This window comes from Pituophis catenifer, unplaced genomic scaffold, assembly GCF_029215685.1.
Source record: "Pituophis catenifer annectens isolate HBS135680 unplaced genomic scaffold, rPitCat1.0.hap2 SCAF_2, whole genome shotgun sequence".
Classification (NCBI taxonomy): Eukaryota; Metazoa; Chordata; class Lepidosauria; order Squamata; family Colubridae; genus Pituophis; species Pituophis catenifer.
In genome coordinates this window covers 27,982,368-28,003,011 of record NW_027256882.1, presented here as the reverse complement: position 1 = coordinate 28,003,011, position 20,644 = coordinate 27,982,368, and the positions used below count along the sequence as shown (strand labels likewise).

Genomic DNA, 20,644 nt, shown 5'->3' with positions numbered 1-20,644 from the left:
GTGGCTTCTGTTGTTGGAATAAAATGCCCTCTGGAGAGTTTATCTGTATATTCTGTTCACCCAGTCCGGCTTCCTCTGGTTATTCCATTACCATCTTCCCTTTCCAATTTTCAGTTTTTCTCCAAATTCTGTCTGTTTAAGGCACAGAATTTCTCTGTGACTTTCCACCTTCACTTTCATGGCATTCCCTTTCTGTAAAACCAACAAGCATGGTATGTAAATTGGCATTGTCATATCCGGCTGGCAGGGGAGGGACTTCTCTGTGGCCACCCCAGCTCTCTGGAACCAGTTACCTCCTGAGGTCCGGACCATCCCCACCCTATTGGCCTTCTGAAAAGCGGTGAAGACCTGGCTTTTCTGGCAGGCCTGGGGCGGTTGATCTCGCTTTGCGATCTGGCGAGAGCCAGCCATGAATGGTGTGAATGCGTTTTAAAGTTTTTAATTGCTTTTTAATTTTTAAATCTTTTTAGAATGGTTTTTTTTAAAATGTATTGTGAGCCGCCCTGAGTCTTCAGAGATGGGCGGCATATAAATTTAAAAAATAAAATAAATAAAATAAATAAATATGACACCATGCTTAAAGATTGGGCTGACACAGATGCTGAATGGATATTTGAAATTGGACACAAATCTGTCAAATAAATCATAACTAATGTAAGAGATTATTCTTTATTGTGGCATGTTTGCTTATTGTAATGTATACTTTTTTCTTTTTTCAAATCTTTTCAGTCACAACTCCACCCTGGTAATACACCAGAAGACTCATATGGGAGGGATACCCTTTCCATGTCCTGACTGTGGCAAATGTTTCAGTAGGAATTCCCACCTGGTGACACACAAAAGGACTCAATACCCTGGAGAAACCATATGAATGTCCAGAGTGTGGGAAAAGTTTCAGATGTAATTCCAAACTGATATCACATCAGACGATTCACGCGGGAGAGAAACCGTATGAGTGTCGAGTGTGAGAAATTTTTCAGTCATAATTCCACCCGGGTGACACACCAGAGAACTCACACAGGAGAGAAACCATATGTGTGTCCTTAGTGTGGGAAAAGTTTCAGTCGTATTTCGAGTGTGATAAGACACCAGAGGATTCACACATGAGAAAAACCGTATGATTGCTCAGAATGGGGGAAATATTTCCGTAATAATTCCGACCTGATGACACACCAGAGGACTCACACAGAGGACAAACCGTATGAGCCTCCAGATTGTGGGAAAAGTTTCAGTCAGAATTGCGGCCTAATGACACACCAGAGGATTCATTTCCAGGACAAATTGTATGAATGTCGAGAGTGTAAGAAAAGTTTCAGTCATAATTCCAGCCTAGTGAAACACCAGAGGACTCACACAGGAGAGAAACTGTATGAATGTCCAGAATGTGGGAAAAGTTTCAGTCAGACTTCCAACCTTGTGAAACACCAGAGGACTCACACAGGAGAGAAACCGTATGAATGTTCAGAATGTGGGAAATGTTTCAGTAACACATCCAACCTGGTGACACACCAGAGGACTCACACAGGAGAGAAACCGTATGAATGTCCAGATTGTGGGAAAAGTTTCAGGCACACTTCCAGCCTTGTGCAACATCAGAGGACTCACACAGGAGAGAAACCGTATGTGTGTCCAGAATGTGGGAAAAATTTCAGCCAGAATTCCAATCTTGTGACACACCAGAGGACTCACACAGAGGACAAACTGTATGAGTGTGCAGAATGTGGGAAATGTTTCAGTAAGAATTCCAACCTGGTGACACACCAGAGGATTCACACAGGAGAGAAACCGTATGTGTGTCCAGAATGTGGGGAAAGTTTCAATCATATTTCTAGTCTGAAAAGACACCAGAGGATTCACACAGGAGAAAAACCGTATGAATGTTCAGAATGTAGGAAATGTTTCAGTAATAATTCCGAGCTGGTGACACATCAGAGGATTCACACTGGAGAGAAACCGTATGAATGTTCAGAATGTGGGAAAAGGTTTATTAATAATGCCAGCCTGGTGAAACACCGGAAGACTCACACAGGAGAGAAACCGTATGAATGTTCAGAATGTGGGAAAAGGTTTATTAATAATGCCAGCCTGGTGAAACACCAGAGGACTCACACAGGAGAGAAACCTTATGAATGTTTAGTATGTGGGAAATGTTTCAGTCGGTATTCCAACCTGGTGACACACCACAGGACTCACACAGGAGAAAAACCGTATGTGTGTCCAGAATGCGGGAAAAGTTTCAGTCATATTTTCAGTCTGAGAAAACACCAGACAATTCACACAGGAGAAAAACCGTATGAATGTCCAGAATGCGGGAAATGTTTCAGTAGTAATTCCAACCTGGTGATGCATCAGACGACTCACACAGGAGAGAAACTGTATGAATGTCCAGAATGTGGGAAATGTTTCAGTAAGAGTTGCAACCTGGTGACACACCAGAGGACTCACACAGGAGAGAAACCATATGTGTGTCCAGAATGTGGGAAAAGTTTCAGTCATATTTCCAGTGTGGCAAGACACGAGAGGACTCACACAGGAGAAAAACCGTATGAATGTCCTGAGTGTGGGAAAAGTTTCAGTCAGAATTCCAGCCTAATGAAACACCGAAGGACTCATTTCCAGGATAAATTGTATGAATGTCGAGAAAAGTTTCAGTCATAATTCCAACCTGATGAGAGACCAAAGGACTCACAGCCTTGATAAAGCTAATTACCTGTTTCTGGTTTTCAGCAGAAGTTTCATGATATTTCCTTTTGCAGAAGTGTGGAATTCTTCAAGAAGGCTTTTGGATGGTGTTTTTTTATATTGATTATTGAATTCCCACGATTGGAGTTTCCATCTTCTACCTTGGTGTCCTCCAGATTTTGAATGCCAGAATTTCCCAACTACATACAAGTAGTCCTTGGAAGCAGCCGTCATTTTCATTCTGCCTGGAATTCATGGTGACAGCAGGGATCAAACATGCCATTAGTAATGTGTCCCTTCATGCCCACAAGAGGTTTAAATCCAGCCCACCTTGAATTTCTTTGATTCATATCTACTTCCAAATTGTTTTTTTCCAAGTTTCAACCAACTTTTATATTTCTAATAATAAACACATATTAAGTTGCAGTCTGTCATTGTTCAGTTATTCCATGTTTTCTCTTACTGCTTTTATTTTATTATATAAAATGTATACACTGTTTCCCCTTTCTCTTATTTCTATCTCTTATTCTAACTTTTAATCATGTCACCCTATATTAAAGGACATTTTCTTTCTGTCCTACCTAGCTTCTAGTCATATCACCTACCTAAAAAAACAAAAGAAAAGAGAGAAAAAGAAAAGCAAAACAGAACAACAACAAAAAGAAAACTCATCTATCCATCATCTCTTGCCCGCTTCAGTACTTTAATTGCTCTGCTTTATTTTTTTGCTTGCCTCTCATATTCCTCCCTTGGATCTTTATCTCAATCTGCATCTACTTCTTGATAGTTCAATCTAGGTTTTTCTCCCACCTCTACTCTCTTCCATTGCCTAGTTTCCAAAATTTTTACCCGGGCTCCTATGTCCCTTCCAAAAGTATCTTCCTGTATCTCCAATTCTCTTTTCAACTCTCTTAATATATTTTCCCCCTGATTTAATTCATCTGTTACTGTTATTTTCATTGTTATCTCCTCAACATCTCTTGTTCTCTGGTTCTTCGGCGCAATCATTTCCTCCATTTCTTCTGTTGGCTCCTCCCTTTCCTGGGCATCTTGGTTTTTACTCATCATCCCTTTAATAAGTAGTTCTGAGCAAATAGTTTTAAATTGTTCTTTGGGGTTACGTTTAAGGCAAAAAGGAATTCTCTCCCCCAGTTTCAATCACTGTTCACCTACTTCACTCCAGTACCAGTCTTAGTTGTATCTCGGTTGTCCCAGCTTTGTGGCAGACAACTTTAGGATGTCTCTTCTTCTTACTATGGCTGAAAGGGAAAAAGAACCCCCGGTCAGACAGGAGAGCTGCAATTCCACAACCTCACAGGGCCCTCCTCTTTGCTTCACCGGCTTTGGCTCCTCTTGGAGGCCACAATAGGGAGAACTCAGCCCAGGGAATGTGGAGACCCATTCCCTGTGTCTGATATCGCTGCAACATCAACTGGAAGTGTCATACTTCCAAATTGCTTTGATTGTTGTTCAGATTATTGCAGAGATTTTAAGCTTGCAAGAAATCTTTATACCCATTTGAACAGTCTGGATCTTCTGATTTCCCTGGTATTTGACAGGGAGGGTACTTTCTCTCCTCTCCTTGGCTTCCTCTCCCCCCCCCCCCACAGCAACCCCCAGCAGGCATGGGAGCAAGCAGCCAAATTGGAGAAAGGTTTGCAATTCTCATCCACAGAGTCCGCCCCTCCCTGAGGAGAGGAATTCTTGGGGAGGGATCCTCCCCTAGAGTTCCTTTCCTGATACTCATCCTCATCAATGAGCTTTTTTCCTGTGTATCCCCCCCTCCATGGTTTTCCAGCCCCCGTTCTTTGCCCCTCTGTTTTGTGCAGTCCTCCTGTTGCCTTCCCTGCCCCACATTCTTCCCTCAGAGCAGGTGGGTTAGTAAGGCTTAGCTATAGGGGTGAAATGCTCCCAGTAATTTGGACCAGCTCGGGCGAGTACGTAGCGATGACAGCCAGTGGTTCAGAGAACCGGTAGCAATGGCAACCTGAGGCTCCGCACACCCGCCTAGTCGTCATTACTTCCTGCTTTTACTTCCAGAGAACCGGTAGTAAAAAAATGCTTAAAAAGTTAAAAAAAAAACTTCTGAGCGATGCATGATCGTAGGAACTTTTTTTTTTTTTTTTTTACTTTTTAAGCATTTTTTTCTACCGGTTCTGGAGAAACAAAGCGCTCGGCTACTCTCCCTTTTCACTCACCCGGAGCTTCCTGCTGTGGATTTTCATGCCTTGCTTCACACGCCCGGGATTGTCGCCCTCCTCCTCCTCTTCCTCCTCCTCTCCAAGTGGAAAAATGCCCAGGAGCGCAAAAAGAAGCACTTGCTTGCTCCTGGCGTTTTTCCATTTGTAAGGAAGCTTTCGTACCTTGTGAAGGCAAGTCTGGCTTCCTGCGCTGCTCGCTAAAAACCTTACCAGTAGTGCTGTGCACGCAGTGTGTGTCTTTTTGCTCCTGGTCTTTTGCAGCAGCCTGTGCCTGCCGTCCCATCCCCGGCTGGCTGAACCAGAGTTGGGGAATTCACCCCTTCAATCCACCCCCACCTTCATTCCTCTTTTCTTTGGAGGTCATCCTAAAGGAGCCTCAAGTCATTGAAAAGGTCTTTTAAAGCCCCCCCTCTGTGTGTGTGTGTGTGTGCTGCACTGAATGTTGGTGCGGAGGCAGGGAGGCAGAAATGACCCCTCCAATCCACCCCCGCCTTCATTCAAAGGTCTTTTAAAGCGTGTGTGTGTTTGCTTCTGGTCTTCGCAGCAGCCCATGCCAGACATACACACACACACACACACACACACACACACACACACAAGCTGCACGCACAGCAGTATTGGTGAGATTTTTAGCACAGGAAGCCAGACTTGCCTTCACAAGGTACGAAAGCTTCCTTACAAATGGAAAAACGGCAGGAGCAAGCAAGCGCTTCTTTTTGCGCTCCTGGCATTTTTCCGCTTGGAGAGGAGGAGGAAGAAGAAGACAAGGGTGATAATCCCGGGCGTGTGAAGCAAGGCGTGAAAATCCACAACAGGAAGCTCGGGCTGAGTGAAAAGGGAGAGTAGCCGAGCAATTTGTTTCTCTCTCTCCCCACCCCACCCCGACAACTCCCAGACTGGGTGGCCGAGGTAGAAAGGCTTGCAATCTTTGGGGCTAGGAGGCATTGGATCTGGCTTGGCGAGGGGGTCAGGCTGGTCAGGTGCTGATCATCGGAAACTTTTTTTTTTTAATTTTTAAAGCATTTTTTACTAGTTAAAAATGCTTTAAAAAGTAAAAAAACAAAATGGCCACGCCCACCCAGCCACATGACCACTACCAGGCCACACACCCGCAACCCATGCCCACAGAACTGGTGGCAAAAAAAATTAGATTTCACCCCTGCTTAGCTGGGCTGGATCTTCCCTGCAGATCAGCTGATCAGAGGGTCCCAGGCAGGAGGTGCTGAGCCCCAAAGGAATTGCAGGCAACCCATGATCTTTCCATGGATACCTTGGAGAGACTAGTCACTAGGATGAATTGCTCATCCCCCCACAAGCCAGATAGTATTTTCCAAGCGTGGAGTTCTACTTGTTAAATAGACTTCAGCAACTGTCAGGCTCACCTCTGAAGATAATTTTAGGCTGGACAAGCAGCTGTGACTGAATCTCATCTTCTGTGCCATCAATAGGGGAGAAGGAAGCATTTCTAGAAAAACTTGATCAGGGCATCTTGTCATTTTGCAGAAGTGCAAAGAGCCAGAAATTTTTCCTTACTGGTCTGATAGATTGCAAAAAGAGAGATTAGCTAATTTTGGGGCAGCAGCTCCTGCCTGGGATAGAGAAAGACTCATGCTGAAGATCTCCAGGAGACCCAGATGGTCCAACTGGCTGGATTATAACCCAGCATCTTGAGAAACATGCATTAGTGCTCCTATTGGTTTGTGTTAAAGGGCAGAATTGTTAGCCATCAAGAGTTGCTGACCAGGGAAAAATGCAGAACAGTAGAAAATTCCTGGGGGTTCTTGAGGAATAATCAAGTTGAAACTCTCGTGTCAGGCCTGCCATCTCCAGCATACTCTGCTTCGCTGGCATCCTGCCATAAAATGCAAGGGGGGGGGAAGCAATTAGGAAAGTAAGGAATGGGCGTGGAAATGGGCAAAGAAGGGGAGGGGGATGACGGGGAGACAGGAACCAGAGTTGTCAATCTGGAATAAACAGGATCAAAGACAGAGCCTGCAAACGGAATGTGAAACTACACCAGAGAGATGCCAAACCTGAAAGCCCTTCACAAAACATCAAAAATGAAGGCTATTGGACACTGATGGAACCAAGGAGAAGGGGGCACAGACCCTCGTCAGGGAAAATAACCTAAATTAAAAAAAAATTAAAATATAGCAAACAAAGCCTTTCCTGTAGGCTGGGTGTGGGCAGCCCATGGCTCCAGAGTAAAAAGAAACAGATGAGAAAAAAGGGGAAGAGAGGGAGAGAGAAATGAGAGAGAAAAGGGGAGAAAGAGAGAAATGGGAAAATGATGGGAGAAAATGAGAGGGAAGGGGGAAAGGAAAGAAAGGGGGGGAGAGGAGAAAAAGAGAAAAACAAATGGGAGGGAGGGAGGGAGGAGGTGAGAGAGAGAGAGACCCATATCCCACAGAAAACACTGGGAGAGACAAAACCTGGGTAGGCGTGGCTGGGGGGGTGTCTACTGGATGGGAGTGATATTGAGTTAGTCATGCCCACTCAGGTTTTGTAATGGCCAGTGTTTTCTGTGGGAAATGGGTCCAAATGGTTCTTTGAGTGTTTAAGGTTGCAAACCGCTGTCCTGTACCATTTCAGACAAGTGGCTGTCCAGTCTCTCCTTAAAAGCTTCCATTGATGGAGCACCCTGAGCTCCTGAAGGGAAGCCATTCCACTGATTGATTGTTCTCACTGTCAGGAAACTTTTCCTTAGCTCTATGTTGCTTTCCTCCTCAATTAGTTCCCATCCATTGTTTCTTGTCTCGCCTTCTGCTGCTTTGGAAAATAGGTTGAACCCCTTTTTCTTTGTGGTAGCCCCTCAAATATTGGAACACTGCTATCATCTCACTATCATCTCATTTTAATGTGAATTTTATAACTTTTGTCCACACGTTCTCCCATTGTTTAAGCATTGTATGCAAAACATGCCTCTAAAGCGGAGGCGTCAGACTCAAGGCCAAGGGGTTGGATTCGGCCCACGGGGGGCCCTGATTTGGCCCATGGGGCTGCCCTCGAAAAAGGTAAAGGCCTGGCCCTCGGTGCCTCTGCCAACGAAAACAGACCTTGTGAGGGCCACGCGCTGGTCCTCCCTAATGCTATTTTTGTTGGCAGAGGGTTGTAGGCCATCGTAGCTGAAAACAGAGCTCAGGAGCCCATTTTCTCTGGCAGAGCGCTTGGGCCACCACAGGCGCCCCTGACACGAGTGACATCGTGCTTACCACGCCCACCCTGGCCACGTCCACTCCGCCCACACTGAGATCAAACACAACCCTGGTGCGGCCATCAATGAAATCGAGTTTGACACTCCTGCCTTATACCATTCCAGACAATTGGCTCTCCAATCTCATCTTAAAAACCTCCACTGATGGAGCACCCACAACTTCTAGAGCAGGGATTTCAGATTCAATTTCATTGAGGGCCGCATCAGGGTTGTGTTTGACCTCAGAGGGTGCATGTTGGGTGCGGGTTAGGTGTGGCCATGGTGGGCGTGACATGAGACCACAGCTCCACACACATTGTTTTATACACTTATAAAAATAGAGAGCTGTACATTTCTCTGATTTTGTTTTTTTTAATACTTACTTGATCTACTTGATCACCTTATGAGAGACAGACCAGATCAAGAAACTAGACCTAGAATTATAAATTATTGGCATAGGCTATAGTAGCAGAATCCTGCAAGCCTGAAAGGTAAAATATTTAACCTTTCCTCCCTTTTATAACCTTCTGAGTCAAGAATGGCCTCCTAGAGCCCTCTGGAGTCCCCGTTTTGGGCTTGGACAGCCTCCTGCAGCCCTTTTCATGAATGCTGAAAAGTACAGATAGGTTTTAATTCATCATGCCATTCCTTCTGGAAAGTGCCTGATTGGGAAGGGAAGGGGTCTCTTTCTTGTGAATAAACAAGCAAAAGGCTTATTTTAATGAGCCATTCCACTTTTCCCTCTTATTTTTCCTATAAGCAGGGGTGTCAAACTTAATTTCATTGAGGGCCACATCGGGGTTGTGTTTGACCTCAGGGGGTGTGTGGCCACCTCAACACCACTCCTCAATTGTGTGTCCCTCCCGAGCTCTGTTTTTGCTGGCAAAGTCACCACAGGCCAGCCCTTTGTGTTTCCAGGGTGACCCCGCCAGCCTTTTATCTCTTATTTGTTTTATCAAATTCTCATCCTGTTGCACAATACCAATTTTTTGGTCTTCTCTCCATCTGGCCTGCAGCTGTCCATACTGAAACCAAGTTCTAATTATTTCTTCTTCTCTTAATTGTTCCATACATTTTAATTGTAATCTACCTCCTTCTTTACAAAGGAGTTCCTTGTATGTAATCTCATTTTGTTTTTGCTCCACATTTATGTTCTCTATCGCGTGTCTGGGTACTGTCCATATTGGTAACTTATCGTTTAATTTGTATTGATACTTTTTCCAGACACGCAATAAAGCATTCCTTAATATATGACTTTTAAAAGTCTTATCTACTTTCTTGTCATACACTAAATAAGCATGCCAGCCGTAGACCAGACCATATCCTTCAATATTTAATATCCTTTCCTCCGTTAAATTTATCCAATCAGTAACTGCTGAGAGGGCAGCGGCTTCGTAATACAATCTTAAAGGGGGCATTTTAAGACCTCTTTCTCGTGTGTCTTGCATTATCTTTTGATTTACTCACGGTTTCTTCCCTGCCCAAACAAACTTGTTTATGCCCTTCTGCCATTCCTTCAAATTTTCATCTTTTTTCAATATAGGTATCATTTGAAAAAGAAATAAAAACCTTGGTAATACATTCATTTTTACTGCAGCTATCCTTCCCAGCAAAGACAACTGTATTTTTTTCCACTTTTCCATCTCATTCTGTATTTTTTGCCACAACGGTTCATAATTATACTGATATAGTTTCATATTTGTGGTCATGATATAAACCCTTAAATATTTAACCTTCTTTACTATCTCAAATCCTGTTACTCTTTCTATGTCTTCTTTTTGGCTTCTAGTCATATTTTTAGCTATTATCTTTGTTTTAGCTGTATTTGTTTTAAAACCAGATACTTGTCCATATGGGTTAATTATATCCATCAAGGCTGTAATCAATTGTGCTGGTTGGGCTAAGGTAACAACCAGGTCATCCGCAAATGCTAGTAACTTATACTCATGCTGTCTAATTTTAATTCCCTTTATTGTATCTGTCCCACGTATTTTACTCAGTAAGATTTCCAGCGTCAAAATAAACAGTAATGGAGACAAGGGACAACCTTGCCTTGTTCCTTTTTCTATATTAAAAATACCTGTTAAAACTCCATTAATTATTATTTGCGCTGTTTGTTTCTGATATATTGCCTTAATTAATTAAGGCAATTAAGGTATTAAAGCATCATTCTTCAAGCTTCCCTCAGTCACAAATATAGTTTTGGGGCATTATCCTGCATCCCCAAGAAAGAGAACTGGAAGGAATAGCCTTCACTGAGCCTCAAGGGAGGTGTGCTTTGTCCCTGCCTGATAGCACATTGTGTTTTACCCACGGATGCTTTCCTTAGTTCAGTTCCTGCAAAAAAAGCTCCTGGCTCAGTTGGCATGACAATGTGGTCATCCCTACCAGAGAGGGACAGACTAGGGCTAGACTAGAGCCCCCAGATGTAAAATTGGCTGGAACAATCTTCACAAGCCCCCAAGGGAGGTTCACTTTCTGGTTGCATATTATAGTCATTCCCCTCCCTAGGACGTTTTCCTCTGGTTTAGTTGGAGCAAGAGGGAAAATGACTGTGTCCTCTTGGGAGACCTGAAAGAGAAGGTAAAGCATAGATTGTCATGGACGAAAGCTATTCCTGTGCTCGGTGGGAGTCGAATACGACCTGATGGCACCGAAGGAAGGACGGAATCCATAAAAGCCTCTTGCAAATTTTCAACGTTATGTCGCTAGATGGCGCTCTACCAAGAAGCAACACTCGCGCCTTAGAAAGCAGTGAATAGAGTACAGGAGCGGCATCGCTAGTATTCACATGACACCGGAAGGAGAAAGGCCGAGCTCGAACGAATGGGAACGATAGATTATTAGATTGCTAGAGAGAAGGAGGAGAGAGGAAGTTCCTCTTCCGGTTCACCCACGGAGGAGGATGGAGGCGTTGGCGGAGCCTGTTGTGCTGCTCGGAGGGTGGAAGCGGCTCCTGGGAGGTGAGTGGAGGGAAGGTCGGAGGAGAAGCCTTTTCGGTTCCTGCAGGGCCTGGAAGCAGCGAAGGGACAAGAATGAAACATGAGGGCTGCTCCTGCTGCAGATTATTTCTCTCCCCCAAATGTTTTTATTATCCTTTTGCTGCAGGATTTAAAGTTGCTGCCTATGAAAAATGAAGTTCAACAGCTGTAGAATGAAGCTTTTGTCAACAAAATTGACAAAAGTAAAGGGGGTTTGAATACTTTCTGAATGCACTGTATTTAGAAAGATAAGAACATTTCAGGTTAAGTGACAGGCCTGGGATGTCTTGGCCAAAATGCCTGCAGAGGATTTTGGGGAAGAGAGCCTGGTGTGCACAAGAGGCAGGTTGGTTGAGCTCCAAAGTGGCTTCAGTTGTTGGAATAAAATGCCGTTAGGACAGTTTTTGTTTATATTCTATCGACCCAGTCCTGCTTCCTCTAGTTATTCCATTACCATCTTCCCTTTCCAATTTTCAGTTTTTCTTCAAATTCTGTCTGTTTAGGGCACAGAATTTCTCTGTGACTTTCCACCTTCACTTTCATGGCATTCCGTTTCTGTAAAGCCAACAAGCATGGTATATAAGTTGGCATTATCATATAACATCATGCTTAACCATTGGGCTGCTTACTGACACAGATGCCAGTCACAACTGCACTCAGTAAGTCAGGATTGCTTGAATTGGGATGTCACCAGAGTGGTTGTGAAAGTGCAGGAAAAGGAGTTGCAGCAATTGCAATTGAGATTCCCAATGGTGGCAGTATCTCAGAATCAAGGTCCTCATTTGTGACCTTCCCGGCTAATTTTTGACAAGCAAAATCAGTGGAGATGTCAGCAGGAAGTTGGTAGTCGCAGTCATGTAAAATTGCCGTTAACAACCCAGACAGATTTGCATAATGAACGCAGAGGAACAGAAGAAAGTTGGCATTGTGATATGACATGATGTTTAATGATTGGGCTACTTACTGACACAGATGCCAGTCCCAATTGCAGTCAGTAAATGGGCAAAATTATTACATCAAATCTTGTAGAGGGTTTAGGTATCATTTCATAAGGTAAAAATCCACACCTCTAAATTTAGCTCAGAAGGTTCAACTGCAACCATTTTGGGATAATTTTCAGGCTAAAAACACATGGATTTTCCACATACATAGTTATAGGTGTGTGTATTTGTATTTCTCTCTGTGTGCATATATTTACAACTGTACAATCTATCCCCAGCATTTCCAGATATATTTAATGATAAGCTTTTGCACTGCTAAGAATTTGTGAATCACCAAAGTGAAAAAGATAATTTCATGACTGAATGGATATTTGAACTTGGACACAAATGTGTCAAATAAATCATAACTAATGTGAGAGGTTATTCTTTATTGTTTGCTTATTGTAATGTATACTTTTTTTCTTTTTTTCGCATCTTTTCAGTCACAATTCCACCCTGGTAATACAACAGAAGACTCATATGGGAGAGACATCCTTTCCATGTCCTGACTGTGGGAAAAGTTTCAGTCAGACTTCCAACCTTGTGAAACACCAGAGGACTCACACAGGAGAGAAACCGTATGAATGTTCAGAATGTGGGAAATGTTTCAGTAACACTTCCAACCTGGTGACACACCAGAGGAGTCACACAGGAGAGAAACCGTATGAGTATCCAGATTGTGGGAAAAGTTTCAGGCACACTTCCAGTCTTTTGCAACATCAGAGGACTCACAAAGGAGAGAAGCCGTATGAATGTCCTGAGTGTGGGAAAAGTTTCAGTAATAATTCCAGCCTTGTGAAACACCAGAGAACTCACACAGGAGAGAAACCGTATGAATGTCCCGAGTGTGGGAAAAGTTTTAGATGTAATTCCAGCCTGGTATCACACCAGACGATTCACACAGGAGAGAAACCGTATGTTTGTCCAGAATGTGGGAAATGTTTCAGTCGTATTTCCAGTGTGATAAGACACGAGAGGACACACACAGGAGGCAAACCATATGAATGTACTGAGTGTGGGAAAAGTTTCAGTCATATTTCCAGTCTGATAAGACACCAGAGGATTCACACAGGAGAAAAACCGTATGAATGTTCAGAATGTGGGAAATGTTTCAGTAATAATTCTGACCTGGTGTCACACCACAAGACTCATTCCCAGGACAAATTATATCAATGTCCAGAGTGTAAGAAAAGTTTCAGTCATAATTCCAGCCTTGTGACACACCAGAGGACTCACACAGGAGAGAAACCGTATGAATGTCCAGAATGTGGGAAATGTTTCAGCCAGAATTCCACCCTCATGATACACCAGAGGACACATACAGGAGAGAAACCGTATGAATGTCCAGATTGTAGGAAAAGTTTCAGTCACCCTTCCAACCTTGTGCGACATCAGAGGACTCACACAGGAGAGAAACTGTATGAATGTCCAGAATGTGGGAAAAGTTTCAGTCATAATTCCAGCCTTGTGAAACACCAGAGGACTCACACAGGAGAGAAACCGTATGAATGTCCAGAATGTGGGAAAACTTTCAGCCAGAATTCCACCCTCGTGATACACCAGAGGACTCACACAGGAGAGAAACCAAATGAGTGTCCAGATTGTGGGAAAAGTTTCAGTCATATTTCCAGTCTGATAATACACCAGAGGATTCACACAGGAGAAAAACCGTATGAATGTTCAGAATGTGGGAAAAGGTTCATTAGTAATGCCAGCCTGGTGACACACCAGAGGACTCACACAGGAGAGAAACCTTATGGATGTTCAGAATGTGGGAAATGTTTCAGTCAGTATTCCACCCTGGTGACACACCAGACGACTCACACAGAGGACAAACCACATGAGTGTCTAGATTGTGGCAAAAGTTTCAGTCATAATTCCATCCTCGTGATACACCAGAGGACTCACACAGGAGAGAAACCTTATGAATGTTCAGAATGTGGGAAATGTTTCAGTCAGTATTCCAACCTGGTGACACACCAGAGGATTCACACAGGAGAGAAACCGTATGAATGTCCAGAATGTGGGAAAAGTTTCAGCCGGAATTCCACCCTCGTGATACACCAGAGGACTCACACAGGAGAGAAACCATATGAGTGCCCAGACTGTGGGAAAAGTTTCAGTCATATTTCCAGTCTGATAATACACCAGAGGATTCACACAGTATGAATGTTCAGAATGTGGGAAAAGGTTCATTAATAATGCCAGCCTGGTGACACACCAGAGGACTCACACAGGAGAGAAACCTTTTGAATGTTCAGAATGTGGGAAATGTTTCAGTCAGAATTGCAATTTGGTGACACACCAGAGGACTCACACAGGAGAAAAACCGTTATGTGTGTCCAGAATGTGGGAAAAGTTTCAGTCGTATTTCCAGTGTGATAAGACACGAGAGGACACACACAGGAGACAAGCCATATGAATGTACTGAGTGTGGGAAAAGTTTCAGTCGTAGTTCCAGTGTGATGAGACACCAGAGGATTCCCACATGAGAAAAACCATATGAATGTTCAGAATGTGGGAAATGTTTCCGTAATAATTCCGACCTGGTGACACACCAGAGAACTTACACAGAGGACAAACCGTATGAGTGTCCAGATTGTGGCATAATTCCGGCCTAATGACACACCGGAGGACTCATTTGCAGGACAAATTGTATGAATGTCGAGAGTGTAAGAAAAGTTTCAGTCATAATTCCAACCTGATGAGACACCAAAGGACTCACAGCCTTGATAAAGGCTAATTACCTGTTTCTGGTTTTCAGCAGAACTTCCATGATATTCCCTTTTGCACAAGTGTGGAATTCTTCAAGAAGGCTTTTGGGTGGTATTTTTTTATATTGATTATTGAATTCCCACGATTGGAGATTCCATCTTTTACCTTGGTGTCCTCCAGATTTTGAATGCCAGAATTTCCCAACTACATACAAGTAGTCCTCGAAATATAAGGGTAATGGGGCCTATCTATTACAGTTTTATGTTGCAATCACAATTAGGGTGTTATGTTGCAATCACCGTTAAAGGAGACTGCTTTGCTTAACTACCCCCACCCCCTTCTCTCCCTGATAAATCTGGTCAATGAATGTGTGAGTTATTAAGCGGTAGAGCTCACTGAACTTTATTTTGGGAAAAGAGGGCAGGACATGGATCCCTGGGCTGCATGATTATGTTGTGGAAGCAGCTGTCATTTTCATTGTGCCTGGAATTCATGGTGACAGCAGGGATCAAACATGCCATCCGTAATGAGTCCCTTCATGCGCACAAGAGGTTTAAATCCAGCCCACCTTGAATTTCTTTGACTCATATCTACTTCCAAATTGCTTTTTTCCAACTTTTATATTTCTAATAATAAACACATATTAAGTTGCAGTCTGTCATTGTTCAGTTATTCCATGTTTTCTCTTATTGCTTTTATTTTATAAAAGTGTATACTGTTTCCCCTTTCTCTTATTTCTATCTCTTATTCTAACTTTTAATCATGTCACCCTATATTAAAAGTCATTTTCTTTCTGTCCTACCTAGCTTCTAGTCATGTTACCTACCTAAAAAAAACAAAAGAAAAGAGAGAGAAAAAGAAAAGCAAATCAGAACGACAACAAAAAAGAAAAATCATTTATCCATCGTCTCTTGCCCGCTTCAGTACTTTAATTGCTCTGCTTTTTTTTTGCTTGCCTCCCATATTCCTCCCTTGGATCTTTATCTCAGTCTGCATCTACTTCTTGGCAGTTCAATCCTAGTTTCCAAAATTTTTACCCAGGCCCCTATCTCCCTTTCAAAAGTATCTTCCTGTATCTCCAATTCTCTTTTCAACTCTCTTAATATATTTTCCCCCTGATTTAATTCATCTGTTACTGTTATTTTCATTGTTATCTCCTTAACTTCTTTTGTTCTCTGGTTCTTCGGTGCAATCATTTCCTCCATTTCTTTTGTTGGCTCCTCCCTTTCCTGGGCATCTTGGTCTTTAATCATCATCCCTCGTATGGTATTTTCCATTTTTTCCATAATCTCCTTAAATCCTTTCTCCATGATGTCCTTTCTGTTTTGAAAAAGTAACGCCATCTCCTTCAAAGTTCCACTCATTTCTTCCTTATAAAGCATCTTATTTTGTTTTTAAAATTCAACTTTTTTTAATCAGTTTTTTTTTTATTTTTTACACAAACAGACAAACAAACATACAATGTATTCTTTTTGAGTGTTGGCCATTTCACAAATTTAAACAATTTTTAGTCATTTCAACACAATTTATATTTTCTCTTTTTGCCTTAGTATTTATCCTCTCTAACTCTTTTCTTTAGACCAATATTACCCTTCATCCTAACCACTACTGTTAACCAAATTCAATTTTTCCATTCATCTCTATTTTAAACCCCTTCAATTTCAAATTTCACCACATAATGTAATTCCTAATATTTCCTTATATTCCCTTGATATAATCACTATTTTTAATTATCAATTATTTCAATATAATAGAATCCAGCATCTTAGTAAAAATCAATTATGTAGTATTACAATCATGCATTTCTTATAAAAATAATAAACCAAATTGTTTTATACATTTCTTTAAATCTTATTTCAAATGATACAATCCATCATCTTAATAAAAATCAGTTAATTATATAACAATCTTTCTCTTTATATAATAATAATAAATCAAATTGCTTTTCCTGAATCTTGTCTCTAATTTTCAATTACTTTGTCAAACATACATATTTGTATCTCTTCAAACAACATCTTAATCATTTCTATTTTCACCGCAACCTAGTTAGTTCATACTTTGAACTAACTTTTTTCTTTTTTAATTAGATTCCAAATATGCAGTTAATGATATTCCAGTTGTTCGAGTTTTCCGTAAGTTTAAAAATATTCCAGCTGTTAGTTCCAACAGTGAAATTTAAAATCTCATTTATTTAAACTTATTCATATTCTAAAACGTATTTCAATTCATTCATATATCCATATAATTTTCCATTATTTTATATTACTTAATATCACAATCTCATCTTTTTCTAACAAATCTTACTTCAATTCATATTTTAATTCTAAGTGTATACAACATATATCTCTTCATTTCTTTCTCCCTTTTTTATTTTTTTATTTTTCTTCCCCTTTCGTTCTTTCTTTGTTTCTTTCTTTTTTTTTTTTTTTTTTGTGCTTTAAAATCCTGAACCCTCCTGTTTTGCCCTGTATTTCCCTGGTTTCCATCTCTTTTCCCTTTTTCTTATTTCTGCACTGTTAGTCCCGGTGTAATCTTTTTGTACAGTATTTTAAAATCCTGGACAATTCTTTTTTGCCCTGTATTTCCCATAGTTTTCCATCCCTTTTCCCTCTTTCTTGTTTTCCCACTCTTAATCCCATTGTAATCTTTTAAATTTTTTATATTCTTTCTGTTCCACCCTTTCTTCTCTCTTTGTCTCTTTCCACCCTTTCTGTTCTTTTCCATTGTTAATCCCAATGTACTCTTTAACTTTCTCCTTTTTATTTTTACTACCCACATGATCATTTAATTTTTTGTAGTCAGTCTCGTCTTTGTCTTCCTTTTTATTTTCAATTTCTATTTCTTGCTTCTTCGTTATTTTCTTATCAACTTGAATGTGTTCTAACACAATTTTTGAATCATCAGGTTCAGTTTTCCATGCAACATTGTAATTATTTCCCTCACTTCCGTTTTCAGTGATAGATGCATCATTTTCATCATTTCCATAAATTCCTGTGCCATTTTATTCTTTCTCGGTTAGTATTATTCCAATTTAAAGTTGCGTTGTAGTTCTTTTTTTTTTTTATCATCAAAGTCAAGCCTTACAGACAAACAAACCCTCCTCAGAAGTTCTCACGGCTTTATCACTATCCGGATTCAAGGTTTTTCCAAAACAGAAGTTCAGCGTTGAAATGATCTTATTTCTCCTGAAGATGTCTCTCTACAATCCACAATTCCAATCAGCAGCCTGAAAAAGTATCCATTTTGTTTGTAATCCACATTAAGAATCTTTGCTAATTTTTTCCCTTTTCTTCTTTTTATCTCACAACCTCACAGGGGGCCCTTCTTTGCTTCACTGGCGTTGGCTCCTCTTGGAGGCCACAAACGGAGAATTCAGCACAGGGAACGTGGAGACTCATTCCCTGTGTCTGATATCCCCGCAATGTCAACTGGAAGTCTCATACTTACAAATTGCTTTGATCGTTGTTCAGATTCTTGCAGAGATCTCAAGCTTGCAATAAATCTTTATACCCATTTGAACAGTCTGGATCTTCTGATTTCCCTGGTGCTTGACAGGGAGGGCACTTTCCTTGGCTCCCTCTCTCCCTCCCCCCCAAAGCAACCCCCAGCAGGCATGGGAGGAAGCAGCCAAATTGGAGAAAGGATTGCAATTCTCATCCACAGAGACAGCCCCTCCCTGGAGAGAGGAATTCTTGGGGAGGGATCCTCCTCTAGAGTTCCTTTCCCGTTACTCATCCACATCAAGGAGCTTTTCTCCTGGATATCCCCAGCCGCCATTCTTTGCCCCTCTGTTTTGTGCAGTCCACCTGTTGCCTTCCCTGCCCCACATTCTTCCCTGCAGATCAGCTGATCAGAGGGTCCCAGGCAGGTGGTGCTGAGCCCCAAAGGAATTGCATGCAACCCATGATCTCTCCATGGATACCTTGGAGAGACTAGTCACTAGGATGAATTGCTCCTCTGGGGAGATGCGCCCCAGCCGGTGTCTCGGGGCAGAGAAAGTCCCCATATTCCTCTCGCCGCCTCCATGGCTGTTTACTGCTTTTGCACTTAAACTTAGCGTGCTCCACAATGGAGGAGACGGGGTCCCCTCCTCCTCCTCCTGGAGTCCATTACGACGCGGAGCATTGGCTGCAGCCGGGCAGGCCAGCCAGTGTCCAGGTGTGGAGAAAGTTTGCGCATCTCCTAACAAGGGCTGGAAAAAGAGGCAAGTAGAGGGGCTCTTCGTTTCCACTCTGGAATACAGAGTGAGTCTCCATCTGCCACCGTCGCCCTTCTCTTCTCAGGACAGGTGAGTGAGTGGGGGCAGCCAGCCAACAGGGAACCACAGCAGGGGGACGAAAGAGCTTCATTTATCTAGGAACCTGAAATGACTCTTGATTTAAATCATACGGTAAAAGGCACCCAAAGAAGAAATAACAAGATCAGCGAAAAAAACCCAAACAAACCCAACCCTCGCCCTTTTTTGGGAAATGGTTCAAGGGGGAACACGTGGGCGCGCGCACACACACACACACACAAACGAGAGGGAGAAAGAGAGAGGTAGAAAGAGAAATATGAGAGAGATGAGATACAGGGCTGCCTGCTGTTTCCTGCTGGAGTCGGGAAGCGAGAAAGAGAGAGGGGGGGGAGAGATATTCAGCTCCATCTGCTCCCCTTGAGGCAACCTCGTGGCGCTGTGCTCTAACAGCCTGACAGTCCCTCCTTTGCAATGCATGGTTTATTTTGGTATCTTTCCAGAGACAGAAAGAATGTGGCCGAATTTCCTTAGTTATTATCTGGGGGTGGGGGTGAGGAGTGGGGGAGAGGGAGCCATTTTCAAAAAATGGCTGTCCAGTCCAGTCTCTTCTTAAAAGCCTCCATTGATGGAGCACCCTGAGCTACTGAAGGGAAGCCATTCCACTGATTAATTGTTCCTACTATCAGGAAACTACCTTAGTTTTAGGTTGCTTTCCTCCTCAATTAGTTCCCATCCATTGTTTCTTGTCTCACCTTCTGCTGCTTTGGAAAATAGGTTGAACCCCTTTTTCTTTGTGGTAGCCCCTCAAATATTGGAACACTGCTATCATCTCACTACCATATCATTTTATTTTAATCTGAATTTTAGATCTTTTGTCCACACATTCTCCCATTGTTTAAGCATTATTTTATATGGAAAACATGCCTTTAAAGCAGGGGTGTCAAACTCAAGGCCCAGGGGTTGGATTAGGCCCGCGGGGTGCTTAGATCTGGCCCACAGGGCTGCCCTCGAAACAGCGGACTGGCCCTCGGGGCCTCTGCCAATGAAAACAGACCTTGCGAGGGCCGTGCGTGGGTCCTCCCTAAGGCTGTTTTTGTTGGCAGAGAGTTGTAGGAGGCCATCGTAGCTGAAAACAGAGCTCAGGAGCCCATTTTCTCTGGCAGAGCGCTTGGGCCACCACAGGCGCCCCTGACACGAGTGACATTGTGCTTGCCCACCTAGGCCACGTCCACTCAGCCCCCACCGAGATCAAACACAACCCTGATGCGGCCATCAATGAAATTGAGTTTGACACTCCTGCCTTATACCGTTCCAGACAATTGGCTGCCCAATCTCCTCTTAAAAACCTCCACTGATGGAGCACCCACAACTTCTAGAGCAGGGATGCCTGCCGGCCAGGTGTAACCACCCCGTGGCAATTGTTTTAAGGTTTCCCCTACAAACAAGACCTTTATCAACTTTTATGATGCAGCACCTGCCTAATCTTGTGAATAGGGGAAAGCATCACTCTTCAAGCTTCCCTCAGTTGCAAATATAGTTTTGGAGAGTTATCCTGCACCCCAAGAGAAAGAACTGGATGGAATAGTCTTCACGGATCCTCAAGGGAGGTGCACTTTGTCTCTGCCTGATGGCACATAGTGTTGTCTCCACGGATG

General features: G+C 42.6%; 1 protein-coding gene and 1 pseudogene across 1 annotated transcript in view; one reads left to right on the top strand and one right to left on the bottom strand.

Moving 5' to 3' along the window:
• The window catches only part of LOC139310039 (zinc finger protein 252-like), a 371,392-nt gene that overhangs the window by 116,282 nt on the left and 234,466 nt on the right, over positions 1-20,644 (bottom strand). The window lies entirely within an intron of this gene.
• LOC139311984 (zinc finger protein 850-like) lies at positions 742-15,405 on the top strand (annotated as a pseudogene).